The sequence below is a fragment of the Antechinus flavipes genome, chromosome 1 (assembly GCF_016432865.1).
Source record: "Antechinus flavipes isolate AdamAnt ecotype Samford, QLD, Australia chromosome 1, AdamAnt_v2, whole genome shotgun sequence".
In the NCBI taxonomy this organism is placed as follows: domain Eukaryota; kingdom Metazoa; phylum Chordata; class Mammalia; order Dasyuromorphia; family Dasyuridae; genus Antechinus; species Antechinus flavipes.
In genome coordinates this window covers 653,384,408-653,402,473 of record NC_067398.1, presented here as the reverse complement: position 1 = coordinate 653,402,473, position 18,066 = coordinate 653,384,408, and positions in this window count along the sequence as shown.

Below are 18,066 nucleotides of genomic sequence, written 5' to 3'. Positions count from 1 at the left end.
TAAAAAATATTTTAAATTCCTTTTAATTTTTGCTTCATATATCCTAGAAAGTCTAGTTGATGGGCCATATTAGAAAATGATTATCTTAGCACTTTGGCTGGGGCCAGTAGTTAAATAACTAGGCAATTAAGTAAATAAAAGAAAATGGAAGAGAAAAATTGGAGATTTCAGAATGACAGTGTGTGGGAAAGTACGAATGTAAGCCTGAGGGCTGGGCTCATAGGAATGCTGCTTAGCTGTAGAGGTTCATCTCTCCTATACAATTCTCTATGTTTTTTCTGTGGTTCTTGCCAACCCCCTGATAGAAAGGGTCAAATGTCTTAGTAATGTGTCTACATCTGGATTAGTCTGTGGCTGGGTCCTGTGCTAGATGTAGAACACCTTAAAAGTCATCTGATCAATGATGATCTGTTAAGAGGTTTAGCCAGGGCTCTATGCATTTGACCTTCACATACCCACTCCCTGTACCTAGCAAAAACAGTGTAAACAGGGCATAATTTATACAATAAGAGCTGAAGTGATTTCCTTGATGTCATACAAGTTAGTATCAAAGGTAGAAACTGAATTTAAGCTATTTGATTTTTAAATACAGTATTTTCCACTAGGAAAAAAAAAGGCTAGTTGAGCTGTATTTTTCTTGGAGTCATTGCTTGTAGACATTTGGAGTCATTTTCTTTTTCTGCATTTGTGTCATGAGAATCTGCCACCACAATAGGTTATTATGGTGGAATTCTTTGTTTGCCTAATCTTCTCATCTACTTCCTAATTTTTGAATTCAAAATTAGGATTGAGCTCTGCCACACTTTTAGAGGGAAATGGGAAATTAGGGCTGTCCTATTGCCGCTTTTTTGAGTATTGTGTTATTCCAGGATCTCAAGAGGCAGAAGACCTGGGAGTTTTCATGCTCCTAAAGTGATCTTTAGGACAAAGTCTTTTTATTGCAGACACACACACACACACACACACACACACACACACACACACATACAAACACCCTCCTACCAGCTCTGCAAGTTTCTGACCTGGATTTAGCTAGGTCTATGCAAGAGTAGGTTGATATTGGACTCCACCTCATTAGCCATTTGGAAAAGCTCTTGTTGGTCAAAAGTAGCAGAATCTTAGCCTCTCTTTCGGTCTGTGTCTCCTGCCTTGGTTGTTCCTGTATCAATTGGACCAGATCCTGGAAGTTAGACCCTGCTTGAGCTTGAGCTTTGGGCCATGACTTCAGAACTTTGTCCATTCTTCGTTCTCTGTCCAGGGCCTCTGTATCTGAGCAACCCTTCCCTGTACAGATGCCCTTCTTGATCTGCTCTGAATCTGTAAGCCAGATCTGGGGGGTTGGCAACAAAGAGGCTAATTTGTACCTGCCCTCATTGCAGTACGCCATATGGATCTGGGGGTACCTCAGTATGGCTCTGGAACCTCCTCTTGTCTGAGCACTAGAGTGGTTTGCACAGTGAACATAACTGAAACAAAAAAGCAAGCAAATAACAGAAAGAACAGAAGGAGTAGAAATGCTATGTTGTGGTCCACACTCATTTCCCACAATTCTCTCTCTGGATGTAGCTGATTCTCTTCATCACTGAACAATCAGAACTGGTTTGAATCATCTCATTGTTGAGGAGAGCCACATCTATCAGAATTGATGATCATCATACAATATTGTTGTTGCTGTGTATAATGATCTCCTGGTTCTGCTATTTCACTTAGCATCAGGTCATGTAAGTCTCTCCAGGCCTTTCTGGAATCATCCTGCTGATTGTTTCTTACAAAATAATAATATTCCATAACATTCATATATCATAAATTATTCATTTCTTGCCACTACAAAGAGGGCTGCCAATAACATTTTTTTACATGTGAGTCTTTTTTCCTCCTTTAAGAGGCCATAATTCTTGATAGGCCTTTTCTCTTTGTGTGTGTGTGTGTGTGTGTGTGTGTGTGTGTGTGTGTGTGTGTAGAATGACTCCTGGAGGATAATTGTGTTTAAAACTACTGTGTTTGCTATAGTACATTTCTTTCCTGAAGTTGTACTGATCAGTTGACCTTTGGGAGCATTTCAGATGGGAATCTTAAATACTAATATTACAAGTCTCGGTTTTTCAGAGTTACTTCTAAGAAATTTGAGGGAACTAGTAGTTATCCATCTTCCGGAGACTCAATATGCCATTCCCCAAACTTGGGGAAATGAGTACAGAAGGGATGCTACATATATGCTATGGGAAGCACACATTTCATAGCTATTAAACAGCAATAGCCCTTCCCACTAAATCTTTATTGTTTCAATAATTCACAACTCATTAGAATAATGGGATGGGGCTAGGCCCAGAACTCTTGCCCTCACCATAAGATGGCTTTATCAGTCCGCCTTAATGACCACTTGGAAAATTATCCTCTTTTCAAGGCTGGACAATGCTTGACAACAACATGGGCTAAACACTCAAATTTGGGGGCTCCCCACAAAGCAACCATAAGAGTGGTGCTGTCCAGGAAATTTCTCTTTTCTGGTCAAAAGTCTAATTTCTAGAATTAAGTTGATCCTAAAGAATTGAAATCCCATGTTCCTTTATACAGATGGTAGAGTTTCACACATATTGACCATCAACTACTATCTTGGCCCATCTGAGTGAGCACACATCTACTTCTACCGTGTCCTCCTTAAAATATATATATATTTTTTACAATGAACAAAAATCTACCTATTTCTTCCTGTCATCAGACCAAAAGGCAAAAAAAGGAGCTCTTTAGCTCTCTTTTATAGGCCCAGGATAATGGGCAGCTCCTGAGACAAGAGTCTATTCTCTTAAATCTTAAATCAGTGATGAAGAGAATCAGCTTAGCACAGGATTTGAGAGATGGAAGGGTCTTCAATGGCCATCTTGTCTAGTATGTAAGATGGAAAGAATCTATACAATAACATACCCAACAAGTGATCATCCAACCTCTGTTTAAGACCTCTAAAGAAGAGGATTGCATTAACTTTAAAGGCAGTCCAATTCATCTTTGAATAACTAATTCTTAGGATGTGTTTAGTTTTGGTTTTCCCCCTGATGTTGAGCCTAAATTTGCCCTTTATAGCTTCCATCCTTTGTTCCTGGCTCTGTCTTCTATGATACAATACCCATAACTATTATTATGTTCTCTGGGGAAGCTGATACTTAAGATATTAAAATATGAAGCAATTAATGTGATTGCTGAACATTTCACTTTTATTTTGAATCTGCACTGTTGGAATAACTCTCCGAAGGTTAGTGTCTTCTGGCAAGCCAGGCCAGGGTTTGGCATCTCCAGTAGTCATTTCTTCTAAATAGTAGCTGTAAATGGCATTTCCTGCAGTGAAACTGGCACCACCCTGAGGGACTCACTGTCTCCTGACCTCTCAAATCAGAAATTTATCCCCAAGGTTGGAAATATCCATCTCAATGGTCACTCATGCTCTGGTAAATAACATCATCAGAAGAGTCAGTCAAGGACCCGAGACTCAAATTTAAGCTTGCCAAGAAAATACATGTGTCCTGTTCCATGTGGGAGCAGCTGCCAAGGTACCAGAAAAATTTCCAAATGAGTTCCACAAGATATTCCAGAGAAGGAAAGGAATAAGCACTTATATAGCCTCTTTATATAAGCATTTATATACTATGTGCCAGATAACTATGCTAAGCATTTTACAAATATCTTATTCCAAAGAGAGGATGGAAAATATTGAGAACAAAAGTTTTATCTCCTTTTAAAATCTTCATAGTTGACAATTCTTCCTGGCTCAATTGCTTATACAGAGATTGATTCATCATCTCAAAGAACAAAGTTCTTTATAATGGGTCATAGCTCACGCGGCTAACTGAAAGTGGCTCAGAGTCCTAGGGTGGGGGAGGCAATTATCTTTTTTACTCCCATACCTTTCTTTTTTTCTCATTTTTTTATATCATTATTATTATTATTATAGCTTTTTATTACAAAACATATGCACGGGTAATTTGTCAACATTGACCCTTGCAAAACCTTCTGTTCCAAATTTCCCCTCCTTCCCCCCATCCTCTCCCCTAGAGGGCAGATAGTCCAATGCATGGTAAATATGTTAAAGTATATGTTAAAGCCAATAGATGCATACATATTTATACAGTTATCTTGCTGCACAAGAAAAATCAAATCTAGAAAGAAAGAAAAAAACCTGAGAAGGAAAACAAAAATACAAGTAAACAATAACAGAAAGAGTGAAAATGCTATGTTGCCCCATTATACTTTCTTAATGAAGTCCAATATTACATTAGCTTACCACTTCATACAGATGACTTTTGTTAAGATTGCAGTTCACTAAAACTACCAGTTTTTTTCCCCCAACCAATTGATCTTTATATTTCCCACATCTTGTACTTGTGAAGCTGATTTTTTTATTTAGTTATCAGACTTTACATTTATCCCTATTTAATTTCATTTATATTATTAGATTCAGTCTAGTAGTCTAAACTATTGAGAACCTTGTGGAGCCTGACTGTATTATATGGTGGGTTAGTTATCCTTCCCAGCTTTGTATCAATAGCAAATTTGGAGATCATGTCATATAATCCTTTATTCAAATAATTGATTTTAGAAAATGTTAAACAGCACAGGGCCAAGGGCATTGCACAGGCAGTCTCTTGCTATATGGTTGTAACAAGGTTATATGGGTTAGTAACTTCACTTGTAGGTCACTCTGTAGTCTTCTATTTGATTTATTCCCATATTCAATCTTATTCTGTGATCTAGGGTAATCCAGGAGCATGTTTATATCTTTCCTCATTAATTCATAATTTTAGCATACATATGAATTAATCAACTAAGCTGAATTGTCTACCTGTTTACCACTCTAATACATAAAATTATTTATTAATATTATTTATTTATGACTATAATGTGATAACATGGAGAAATATCTTTTCTCAATAGAATGCTTTATCTTTAGAATTAAACCCATATAAAATTACTGAACATATTTTTTTCATTTTAAAATAATTTATTGTAAGTTTAATATTCAATATCAATACAACTAAAGGTTTTTTCATTTTTAATCTCAAGTAAATGAATTGCAACGCATAAAGCATAGCTACATCATTTCTATAACTCAAATGCCTTCTTTGAGCTTTTTTTTGGTCAGGATATTTGGCATTTCTCTTAATATTGTTACTCTTGTATTTGCTTTAAGCTATTATCCTTTCCATCTTCTATATATGCCTTTGAAATATAAGGTGGTCTTTGAATGTCCGCACATAAATTCATTAGATTGTTCCTCTTTCACTATAATAATTTTTGTTATCAAAATGTCATTTTTAGTTCATTCATGGGTTTAATTCCTGTCTAGAATGTTAACTTACCCTATCTCTAAATTATTTGAAACTCAACTGAATGTAATTTAGTAACAGCCATATAGCCAACATTTATATAGCACTTACTTTGTGCTAGATACCATGCTAAGTACTTTACAGTGATTATTTCATTTGATCTTCACAAAAACCCTGAGAGTTAGGGGCTATTTTTTTTTTTGCAGATGAGAAAACTAAAAACAAAAATAAAAACAAAAAATACCCCACAGTGGTTAAATGACTTGGCTGGGGTTATATAGCTAGTGATATCTGAGATGGGATTTGAACCCAACCTTCTTGACTCCAAATCTGACATTATCCACTGTGCCAAATAAAAAGAAATATTTTAGCCATGAGAACAATCGTTGTTGAGTCACCTCAAGCCCTCATTTATAATAGGCAATTGCTTCTCCTTACTTCCAAAAGTAGTCATAAGAAAGCATTTCATCTTATTTTCAAAATAAAATTCACAATTGTTTAATTAAAAAATAAAATATCTCCATTTTCCTCTTCACTTTCTCTCTGTTTCTCTTAGACATAAATTACACTGATGAAGGAAAACAGCACCTTCTACTTCTCTCAACTTTTCACTCTTCATCTCATCTCTATAAAGAAACTATGACTCCCTTATAATGTTTCTCCATAAATTAAGGGGCAGCTAGGTGCCGCAGTGGATAGAGCACCAGCCCCGAAGTCAGGACCTGAGTTCAAATGTGGTCTCAGACACTTAACACTTCTTAGCTATGTGACCCTGTGTGATCAATTGCATCAGCAAAAACAATTAAGACAGTTATATTACAGAAGAAGTTTCTTTTCACATTCTTCCTCTCTACTTTTTCCTGCCTTTATCTCATTGATCCTCATAGGTCAAAGTTAACTCATAAATACTTTTCCTGACTACATAGGGGAAAAACATCTATAAAAGGAGTTTTCCAAGTATAAATCTCTTAGCATTTTTCCTCCTTAAAAATATAGTAGTACAGTTATCCCTTCCACTTCATGGGGAATAGGGGTGTGGTGTCCCTTGGATCTGAAAAGTTCCTGTAAATATTTTGGGTCCTCCCTTTGTACCAAAGAAGTCTGAATTTTTTTTCTACTTTTATGAGGTGATTACAGTATCTTGTTGTAAAATATGAGTTAAGTATTTGGTCATAGGCTCTGTGTTATCTGCTGACCTTTGAATGTCACCTGTGGTTTCCTCAAAACTTCCCCAAACTTCCCATTTAATTTCTTATACTAACCCATAATATAACAAAACTGCAATGGGGAAAATTGTGATGAGGAAGAGATAACTAGCTTACGCATGACAAGTTTTTAAAACAGGAGTTATATTGATATTGAAGCATTAGACATACTGAGTTTAGCTATGCACCCACTTGTGAATCCAGCTTATTGTACTATCATCAACTCCCAAGTGTGGTCTGAAGACCCCTATAGATCTTTAAAAAAAACTTCCAGAGGTCCATAAGGTTGAAACTATTTTAGAAACAATAAGACATTATTTGCCTACTAAAATATTGTTCCCCTTTTAACTATGTATCTATGTGAGATTAGAATTTCTTTATAAACTTTACCCAAAACACTATCAACAGATTAAAAATAAAAGCAGATATGATCATCTGTCTTCTATTAAGACAAACTTTAAAAAGATTTTCTCAAATATGTAAAATAATGTCACTTTTCACTAATTTTTAATAGTTTTTTTAATTCATGGTAAAGAAATAAAACAGGTACCAGGAGTAGTAAATATGAAAAAGATTTTGGAGAGTAACAGATTATAACAAAGAATATTATATAAAAGTTCACAACATGGAGCAATCATGACAAGTCATCCATTGCAGATTGCAAAATTTTACTATTTATTATGTAAAAATGTATAACAGGAGTTAGCAAGTAAAGGGTTTTTAGCAATTTGCAAGGAAAAGACTTGGTCCTTGTTAGGGTCCTGATTGGCTCAGAGTGAATATAAATAGCAATTGTTTCTGTTTTGATCAGAAACTCTGAGGGTCTTCCCCTTCCAGATGGGTTTTTTTGGAGGGACTAAGTAAAAAATGTCATTTTCTGCCTTATTTCTTACACAGGCCAAATCACTGATTGGATATTTGCCTCAGTCAGGCAAAGTGACACAAACAGAGAAAAGAAAGAGACATAGTGAAAAGAGAAAAAAGTCTAAATAGGAGTGAGAGAAATGAATGGGCATTTTGGTATCCACAGTTATGAAAATTAAATTGGAGAAATGAAACTTAAAGTAGATAGGCTTATACCCCAAAGAGATACTAACGAAGGGAAAGGGACCTGTATGTGCCAAAATGTTTGTGGCAGCCCTGTTTGTAGTGGCTAGAAATTGGAAACTGAGTGGATGCCCATCCATTGGAGAATGGTTGAGTAAATTGTGGTATATGAATGTTATGGAATATTATTGTTCTGTAAGGAATGATCAGCAGGAAGAATACAGAGAGGACTGGCGAGACTTACATGAACTGATGCTAAGTGAAATGAGCAGAACCAGGAGATCATTCTATACCTCAACAACGATACTGTTTGAGGATGTATTCTGATGGAAGTGGATCTCTTCGAGAAAGAGAGCTAATTCAGTTTCAATTGATCAAAGACGGGCAGAAGCAGCTACACCCAAAGAAAGAACACTGGGAGATGAATATAAACTGCTTGCATTTTTGTTTTTCTTCCCGGGTTATTTATACCTTCTGAATCCAATTCTCCCTGTGCAACAAGAAAAGTGTTCGGTTCTGCACACGTATATTGTATCTAGGATATACTGTAACCTATTCAACATGTAAAGGATTGTTTGCCATCTGGGGGAGGGGGTGGAGGGAGGGAGGGGAAAAATCGGAACAGAAGTGAATGCAAGGGATAATGTTGTAAAAAAATTACCCTGGCATGAGTTCTATCAATAAAAAGTTATTAAAAAAAAACCCAAAGATATATATATACCAACAAACCAAAAAAAAAAAAAAAAAAAAGAAACTTAAAGTAGAAAACTGAAACCCACAAGGACATCAAGGAATAATAGAAGGGAGGCTATTTTCCCCTAAAAGAATGAAAGCTGCTTGGGGGGCAGGGACTAACTTCTGTAATCAGGGGTAATGGCCTGAGATTTGAAAAGAATCTTTTGTTCTTTGCACTTAATTCTCCTCTGTTACCTTCACCTCCTCCTAGCATGGAACTCCTTTGGGACAAGGACTGGCTATGTAATAAGGGATGGAGATTCATGTCCTGTAACTTCTGTAACATCCAATTAATGAGGAATCAAGGGAAGGACTTGTACTTTATTATAGGAAATAAAATGCTGCCTTGGAGTTTCAGAGGTATATCTAGGCACCCATTCTTGCAAGAATGTAAAATAAATCTTTCCTGCATTCATCAGTGAATCACTGGAGGGTTTGGGAGGATACTTTTTTCCTTACAAATGTGGGCTCCTCCGGGATCCAGATATTATGAGTTTTGAGAGGCTCTGTTGAAGCATAAGAAACTCGTCCCATTGATTTCAATGGCTTCATGGCTCAGCTCCAGTTTTCCCCCAACATAAACTGTCCAGAGATCCTAAGACCATGTTGGTAAGTAAAGTCACTGATGAATCTAGGAATCAGGAAGGAAGCTAGAGTAGGTTCTGCAGCATCCAGGTTTGCTTCTGTGAACAGACCAAAGGTAAGAATGTGGACTATTTAGTATTGCCTTTGGTGGCTGGGGCCATCTTAGGGGGTCTAAGGTGTTAGATAGTTTAGTAATATGGGGATTTAATGACTCCAAGGAGTGGGAACTCTGGAATATAACCTCTCCTATAATCCTGGAAGAGAGGGGATGTCAGGAAATCTAGAGTTGAGTAAATATTAGTGATCTGGGATCACTGGAGTGTGGAAATCTCCTTGCTGGGGTGCAGGAAGGATCTGCACAAGAGAAATTTATAAGAAACTCTAGTAAAGAAAGAAGTGGGGTCCTCCAGGTAGTAGGGAAGAAACAACTCTACTACACAGAAAGAAAAGGTATTTAAAAACAATTTGTGTTTGTGTATGTTTTGTCTTCTGTTTCTCTCCCTCAGCTGAGTTACAAAGGAAAAAATGTGAATATTTGGGGATTTAAAAGCACTTTTAATGCACCTTTTTGCAAACTAACCTGAATTTTTCTTAAGTTTTCAAGTTTCTCTCTCTAGAAGGGATAGAATGATCAGGCTTCTGTGTCTGGACTTATGTCCAGTCCAGCCTCTCCAAAGAACAGTAGGTCCCCCAAACCCCATACTCTAGAGTCAGCCTCAGTTTATCTCTAGATGGGTTTGTCAATTCCCCAGATCCCCAATATTCTTCTCAGGGGACTCTGGATTCTACAGAAGGATATGGCCTATCTCCATGTGGCTTGGGAAAATCTTAGGAAATCCATTTTACATTTTAAAATCTTTCCACCTTCTCAATACAGTGGTCCACATAGGGAAGAGTACAAAATTTAGGCAGGGGGAGATAGAAACTATTGCCATTTTGCTCCCAGGGGCCTGTGTTCCATTTCAGGTCTTAGATAATTTACTGCCATTTCAAAGATTTTGGGCAGTCTAGGAGAATGGAATTTTTAAGATGGAAAAGGAGTTTTCTCCCAAAAATGTGACCTAAATTGCTGTATAAAGTTTAAATTTGAATGATATATGATAGAATTATTTTCAATTGATGCATTTGGGAATAAGATTTTAGAAATATGTGTGCTTTAATATTGTAATATTGCTACTTGAAATTTAAATCTGTATTTGATTTAATTTTAAATTAAAAAGTGGTTATTAAAACAAAGTTTTCTGGTAACTTATCTAAAGAAATCATATGTTTGTATCTCCTAATTAGATGAAATGTTGCTTTCTAAATTGCATATTGGGTAATTTGTAAAAATTATGAACTATGTTTTAAAGTTTTGTCAGTTCTGCTGGACATATGTATAAGTTTTATGAAATTTGATCCAAAGTTATTTAGATATCAATAATATTATAAATTTCAAAGTTTAAAAAAGATGGTTTTAAAAACAAGGGACAAGAAAGATTGATTTGCAAAACCAATTGATAGTTTGAATAAAAATGCCAGTTAGAATATCACAAGCTGAAGTATTGACTTTTAAAATAAGGTGTTTTTTTTCAGTTGGCATATATGTTAAAATTAGAAATTTGATTGTAAATTATGTGAGATTCCTATCCATTTTTGTGACAGGCTATGCTATGTCTATTTGGTTATCATTTATAAAAATTGTGAGATTGCTACTTAAGTTATTTGGGGTTATTGTAATATTGAAACCTAATTTTTTTTATTGTTGTTGTTTTTTTGCTGAGACAGTTGGGATTAAGTGAGTTACTCAGGGTCACCCAGCTAGGAAGTGTTAAGTGTCTGAGATCAGATTTTAACTCATGTCCTCCTGACTTCAGGGATGATGCACTATCCACTGCACCAACTAGCTGCCCAAAAATGTAAATTTGTTAAGGATTATTGATATGATAGGATGCTGAAGAGGGAGAAAGAGAGAGAGAGAGAGAGAGGAGACCAGGCCATGTTGGAGAGAGAAAAGAACAAGATTTTGGGCACAGAGAGGGGCAGGATATTTTGGCTGGCACCAAAACATGTGGTTCTAGGACTCCAAAATGATGTGGGTTATGTAGACCCCAGATGATGGTAGGTACCAAAAGTTGGGCTTCAGTCATGTGAAGAATTCACAGTGGCCATTCTTTTTGGCAAAAGATAGATTTGTTTCGGTAAGAGGTTACAAACAAAATGGAGGGATACAATAGACACCAGGAATGGTAAATATGAAATAGAGTGGGAGAGTATAGTAAGAGGTTTTAATAGTTAATGATGGAAAGGAAATGAAGGAAAGTTCCATAGTGGAACTTGCCATTTGCTAAGAGAAAGGAAACACCTCCTGAAATTGGTGCATGCCCTTAGTTGGTAGACTAAATACTGGGGACTTAATACCCCAAAAGAAGAGAAGTGGGGTCAGAAAGCATAGTGGAGTTAAAAGTGGCATGGGGAAAGGGGAAAAAGGGAAAGATACCAGGGGGCACAGTGCCATGGAGGACTGACTCAAAGGGAAGGTGGCAGCCATGAGATGCCCTATAGGTAGATTTTATGGGGAGGATTTGACCTCAGGGACATGACTAGGATTTCTGACAGGGCATGGCAGGATGAGACTGGACCACCTTTGCAAAGGGTGGGACCATGGAGCTAAGCTGATCTCAGTACATTTTCCCTGCTTCTGGGACTGTATGTAAGGTATGACAGGCAGGGGAGGTATACTTCAACCCCTGTTCTGGGCTCGATTCTCCTGGTTTGTGAACTTGTCAGGTTTGGAAAAAGCTTGGTTCTGAGTATAGAATTCTAGGTTCTTCACCTTTAATTTTCTGAACATTTTTGATTGGGATTTTTTATAGTTAATCTAAAATTTAGAACTGAAAACTATATACTAGTTATTTGCATGATCTGTTGATTTGGGAAGGTAAAGGCTTAGTTTACCCTTCCCTCATGAGTGGCTGCTCCTCAGAAGTGAAAAAAAAAAACCCAAACTCATTCACTCCCCCCCAACCTCTGCCCCTCTCCTCTAGTTAAATGAAATTACTTTAACATTAATTTATTGTTTAAAGGAATAGTTTACATTTACACGATATTAACAACTGAATATTTGTTTTTATTTTTCAAGTCTGTGGTTGTTTTAAGGCAAAGTGATGCTATATTAAAGGTTCTACCACTTAGCAATGCAAGGAACTTCTAAGAGAAGTTTGTTAGATTTCTGATAATCTGAAAATTCTCTGAAAGTGGTTATTTCAAAATCCATTCAGCACATTATCTAATTTATTAAGTCGATCATGGTAGCAAATGTGCTTTCTTGAAGTACCTAGAGCAGGATTTCAACATGACAGTCCAAAGATCTAATTTTGACTGTTCTGCTCTGTAGGCACATGGGATTAGGCTCTAAAAACCTGATCAATGAAACTTGCTATGAAGATGAAATCTCTTAGAATTATAACTGATACTGTTTTGAGTTTTGAATTTGGGAATGATTATCTGAATTAAGTTAGTAACCCACCATTTGAGAGAAATACTATTAAGTTACTCAAAAAGATTCCTGAGTTGGCTATAAGGTAGGATAGTTAGTTACTATAATCAGGGGCCTGCTTGTTCCTCTTATAAGAAAATTTTAAAATCAGAATAAGAGATCAATAGAAGCCCTAAGCACAATTCAAGAATATATCTTACTATTTTCAATCTGAAAATATATAGTCATTATATCTTATAATTAGTAATTTGACTTAGTCATTTACCTGTTGCTAGATGAATGTCTGTATAAAATAAGATCCTTAAAGGACCTTATGTAAATGTAAAAAAAATTTGATACAACTGTCTTTGGGACCTGTTATTTTATTGATTATTGAAACTGAAGCTGAAATATCTTTCATATGATTTAAAGAAGAGAATTTTAGTGTACTCAAGGTTTTTTTTAAGAGGGATGTAATTTATGGAATATTTTGTTACAAAAAAAGTCACTTATTTGTCACTAATGTGGAAATAGCATTTGTTTGTATAGTGTGTATAATGTTTCCTTTTGAATAATTTATATTGAAAAGCTGCTGGCCAATCTATATTGGCCTTTCTCGGTTTATACTACAACAGGCAAAAGAGGAAGAATATCTTTAGAAGAAAATACTGGCAGAGGCTTTATATATGCCTTATACAGAACTTTGGGTTAATCTCTATCACTATCCTACTTTTGATAGATAAATGAGACCCTATTAATGAAGGATTTTGTGAATACCTCTGTAATTCTGGTGGGAATCCCCTTTTCTGACAGTTGCTTTTGGAGATATAATATAGTCTCTATTAAGGAGAGATGGTGCTTAACTAGTTACAGAATCTTCAGGGAAGATATAAGCACACCTCCCAAGAATCAGGATTTTGTACTTGCTCTTTCTCTTTAGTTCGCTTAGATTTGTTGTCCTCTAGTCTTTGAACAATTCACCTTCAAATGATCAGCACTAAAGAGCTGTATTGACCAGCTTCAGGGATCTTCAACCCACTGGATCTTCAATCAGCTCAAGCCCATTTGAAGAAATAGGACATTGTGGGATTACCCAGCTCAGTGCCCATTCTCAACAGGAAGTAGTTTCAGAAGATGAGATCATCCCATACCCCAAAAAACTTTGGACCCCATTTGTTTAGGAAGGAACTTGGTTGGTAAATGGACCTCATACCCTTCAGACAATGCTACTACAAAACTTCTTTGGAACAGGGACTGGCTATGTAATGAGGAGTGGAGATTCATTCATGTAATTTCTGTAACATCCAATCAATGAGAACTCAGGGGAGGGACTTGTGTTTCAGGATAAGAAATAAATTAGGAAGGAAATTGGTTGGTAAATGGACCTCATACCATTCAGACAATGCTACTACAATAGTATTTGGGACTTAAGATAGGGACATCAGGACATATTACTGGGAAAGATACATAAACATATTCAGTTTGATGCTTGTCAAAGTATAGAATTGTAGAGGCTTGACTAACTTTGACAAATAGGTATAGTTGTGTCCCAATAGAGAGAGGATTTTATGGAACTTTCTGTCCAGTTTGGAATAATGTCTGATTTGCTACAAAGGCTAGACATTTAGAAAATGCAGATCAAAGAGTAAGTTGGATTATACATGTAATAGATATAGATCTCTTAGGAAGATTTGAAATCAAGTTAAGGACTTAGGGCAAGTGATAGACACCAATGCCTGGGTAGAATTGGTAAAAGTACTCTATAAGGAATCTGAACAAAAAGCATTTTCTATATCTGTGCTGTGGGTTGCTCCATGCCCAGAGAGTCCCATTCCCTCTGGGTATGGAAGAACAGGAGAGTGAATTCCTCTGGATCCCACAATAACCTTCTTGGGAAGAATTGCAATGTTTTATACTAGTCCCTTAGCTCTGGAGATCAATCAGTTTGCATCTCCTGGCAGGGTGAAAGATTCCAAAATCTAGGGATGTAATGGCATGTATCCGAGTCTGGAATGTAACTTTGGGTAGCTCTGGCCATTTCTCAGGGATGAGAAACCTTGGATGGTATGGTGGAACCAGTACTCTCAAACATGTTTTGCCCAAGAACTGGGTGAGCACCTGTGCACTGATCCAGTTGGCTATTCCATTTACCCTGTAATACCAAAACAGGAAAAATTAAGTCAAGGAGGGTAAATGATGAATTAAAGGCTAGGAATCTAGTTCTGGATTTGGGTCATTACTACTCTAGTGAGTAAATACTATTGGATAATTTACATCAGAGAAGCAGGGAAGGAAATAGCAGAGTAATAAGATGTCACTAGCAGAATGGCATGGGAAAATAAAATGACTCTAGAAAGATTATTGGCAAAAAGGAGAAAACATGTTACAATTAGAACTAGTTTCAGTCCTAGTATAGCCCTGTCAGAAGAATTAGCAGACAATTCAGGGATTAATTAGCCATCTTGTGTAAGGAGATCTGTGTAGAGGTTAATAGACTTTTATTAAGTGGGATCTAAAAATTAGCCCTATCTGAGGGTTAGAAAAGGACATGGAAACCAAATTATTAAAAAGAAAATAAGGGGGAAATTGTGAGAAGTGGATGGCCATTTTGTTTTCCACAGTTATGAAAATTAAATTGGAGAAATGAAACTGAACTTAGAAAACTGAGATCAAGGACATCAAGGAATAATCAAGGGTGGAGATTAGTTACCTTCCCCCAAAAGAATGTAAGCTCCTTGGGGGTGAAGGGACTGACTTTTGTTAATAGGAGTGATGGCCTGAGATTTGAAAAGAATCTTTTGTTTTTTGCCCTTAGTTCTCCTGTTACCTTTCTCCCCCTTTTAGAATGGAAACTTCTTTGGAACAGGGACTGGCTATGTAATGAAGAGTGGAGATTCATTCATGTAATTAATGTAACATCCAATCAATGAGAACTCAGGGGAGGGACTTGTGTTTCGGGATAAGAAATAAAATGCTGCCTTTGGAGTTTCAAAGGTGTGTCTACTCACCTAGGCAACTGTTCTTGTGAGAATGTAAAATAAATCTTGGTAAGCTATTTTGTTTCTTACAAAAGGAGAAAATAGGATGGAGGGAAATATACAGCTGATAATCATAACTGTGGATGTGAATGGAATACACTCTCCCGTAAAACATAAGTGACTAGCAGAATGGGTTAAAAACTAGAATTAGATAAAAGTGACAGAAAAAGATAATGATAAATGTTGGAGATGTGGGAAAACTGGGATACTAATGCACTGTTGGTGGAATTGTGAACTGATCCAACCACTCTGAAGGGCAATTTAGAACTATGTCCAAAGGGCTTTAAAACTGTACATACCCTTTGATCTGCCATTATTACTATGAAATCTATATTCCAAAGAAATCATAGAAAAGGAAAAAGTACTCAGATGTACAAAAATATTTATAGCTCTTTTTTGGGGATGGCAAAGAATTAGAAATTGAATAGATGCTCATCAATTGGGGAATGGTTGAACAAGTGATATATGAATGTAATAGAATATTATTGTTCCATAAGAAATAAGCAGGCAGATTACAGGAAAATCTGGAAAGACTTAGATGAACTAATACTGAGTGAAATGAGCAGAACCAGGAAAACACTGTACACAGTAACAGTAAAAGTGTGTGATGATCAACTATGATAGATTTAGAGCTTCTCAGCAATATGATCCAAGATAATTCCAATAGACTTGGGATAGACAATGCCATCTATATTCAGAAAAAGAATTATGGAGACTGAATGCAGATCAAAGCATGAACGTTTTCACTTAATTTTTTTTCTTTCTTGTGGTTTTTCCTTTTATTCTGATTTTTCTTTCCCAACATGATAATATGAAATATATTAAGAAATGATTGTATATGAACTGATGCTAAGTGAAGGGAGTAGAATGAAAAGAACCTTGTACATAGTAATGCACAACTGTTGATGATCAAACTGTTATGAACTTGGCTCTTCAACAATGAGGTAATTCAGGCCAATTCCAATAGACTTGTGATGGAGAGAGTCATCTGCACCCAGAGAAAGGACTATGGGGACTGAATGTGGATCACAATATAGTATTTTCTCCTTTGTTGTTTATTTGTTTTTTTTCCTCATTTTTTCCCCTTTTTGATCTGATTTTTCTTGTGCAGCATGATAAATGTGGAAATGTTTAAAAGAACTGCATGTGTTTAACCTATATTGGATTACTTGCTGTCTAGGGGAGGGAGGGAGAAAAATATGGAACATAAGGTGTTGCAAAGGTGAATGCTGAAAACTATCTTTGCATGCATTTTGAAAAATAAAAAGCTAGTATAAAAAAAAAGAAAAAAAGAAATTATTTTATATGTATAATCCATATCAGATTGTTTGCTGTCTTGGGGAAGGGTGAGGTAAAGGAGGAGGAGAGAGAAAAAATTTTTGGAACTCAAAATATTACAAAAATTAATTTTGAAAGCTATCCTTTCATATAATTGGAAAAATAAAATATTATTTTTAAAAAAGGTCAAGGTCCCCCATTGCATTCAGGGTCATCTCCAGTTGTCCTGATTTATATCTTTCCACTGGACCCAGATAACCCTGGAAAAGAAAGTGGGACTGGTGACTTTGCACAATCCTCCCTCATTTAAATCTAATTCACTTACATGTCATGGCATCACTTCCCTAATGTCATGGTTATCTTCCAGAACAAAAGACAAACAACAACAAAAATCTAATTAAAAATAGAAATGAGCATAGTCTGATATCAATTGTTCTTGATGATGCCATATGGGATCTTTGTAATCTTTATTTCCTTTTTTTGTATTCACTATCTCTTTAAAAATATATTCTAGGGAAGATTCAGTATAGCAGAAATAAAAGCAGAAATTCAAACACTTCCAAAAAATCTAAAAAATGCATTAGACTAAATCTTGATTGAAATTTTAAAAATATATATATGACAGTGAGTAATTTTTCTATGCTAGGACACCACAGGGAGACAGATAGAGAGGTGTATGGACACCAAGAACAGGATTTAGCCAGAAGTTTGCTGCTACTACAGGATAAGGCTCTACTCCAGATCAAGAAGAGATCACAGACCCAGTAGAGAGGGTCCTAAATTTGTGCAGGGTACAGGAAGAGTTCCAAATGAAAGCTCTGTTGGTTATTACCTAGGTCCAAGTCATAGATCCAAGAGATACTGAGATAAGGACTTGTGCCTACCATGGCACTCCACAGTGAAGATTGGCCATGGGCACTAGACTGGACCCAGTAACAATGTGACTAAGATCACAGTTTCAGGGCAGAGACTACAGCTCTAACCCAGTCTTCAAACTGCAGAAGAATAACCAAAGCAGGAAGACCAAACCAAAGGGGAGCTTGCACTTTCGTCACTCTAAACTGGCAGAGCTTTCTAAGCTGGCTTAGAGTGGCTGAGTCCAGCAGCAGTCTGTAGAAACCATAGAGGTTCAAGTCCATAGGCTTGTTGCTCAGATCCAAACCCAGGTCAGGAATTTGTGGAATGAAGATAAAGGGACAGCCATCATACTGTATTGTGGATTAGAGCACTTTGAAACATTAAAAACCTGCAAGTTTCTGATCTGGGATCCTAAAACTAACATAATTCAATTACCTCCAAGAAAGCAACAACAGTACCAACTCTGACATTCTCTCCAGAAGTATGCAGAGGCTGGCCTTAACATAAAATCTGAAATCAAGAGTGAGAAAATAGTTAAAAACTCCTTC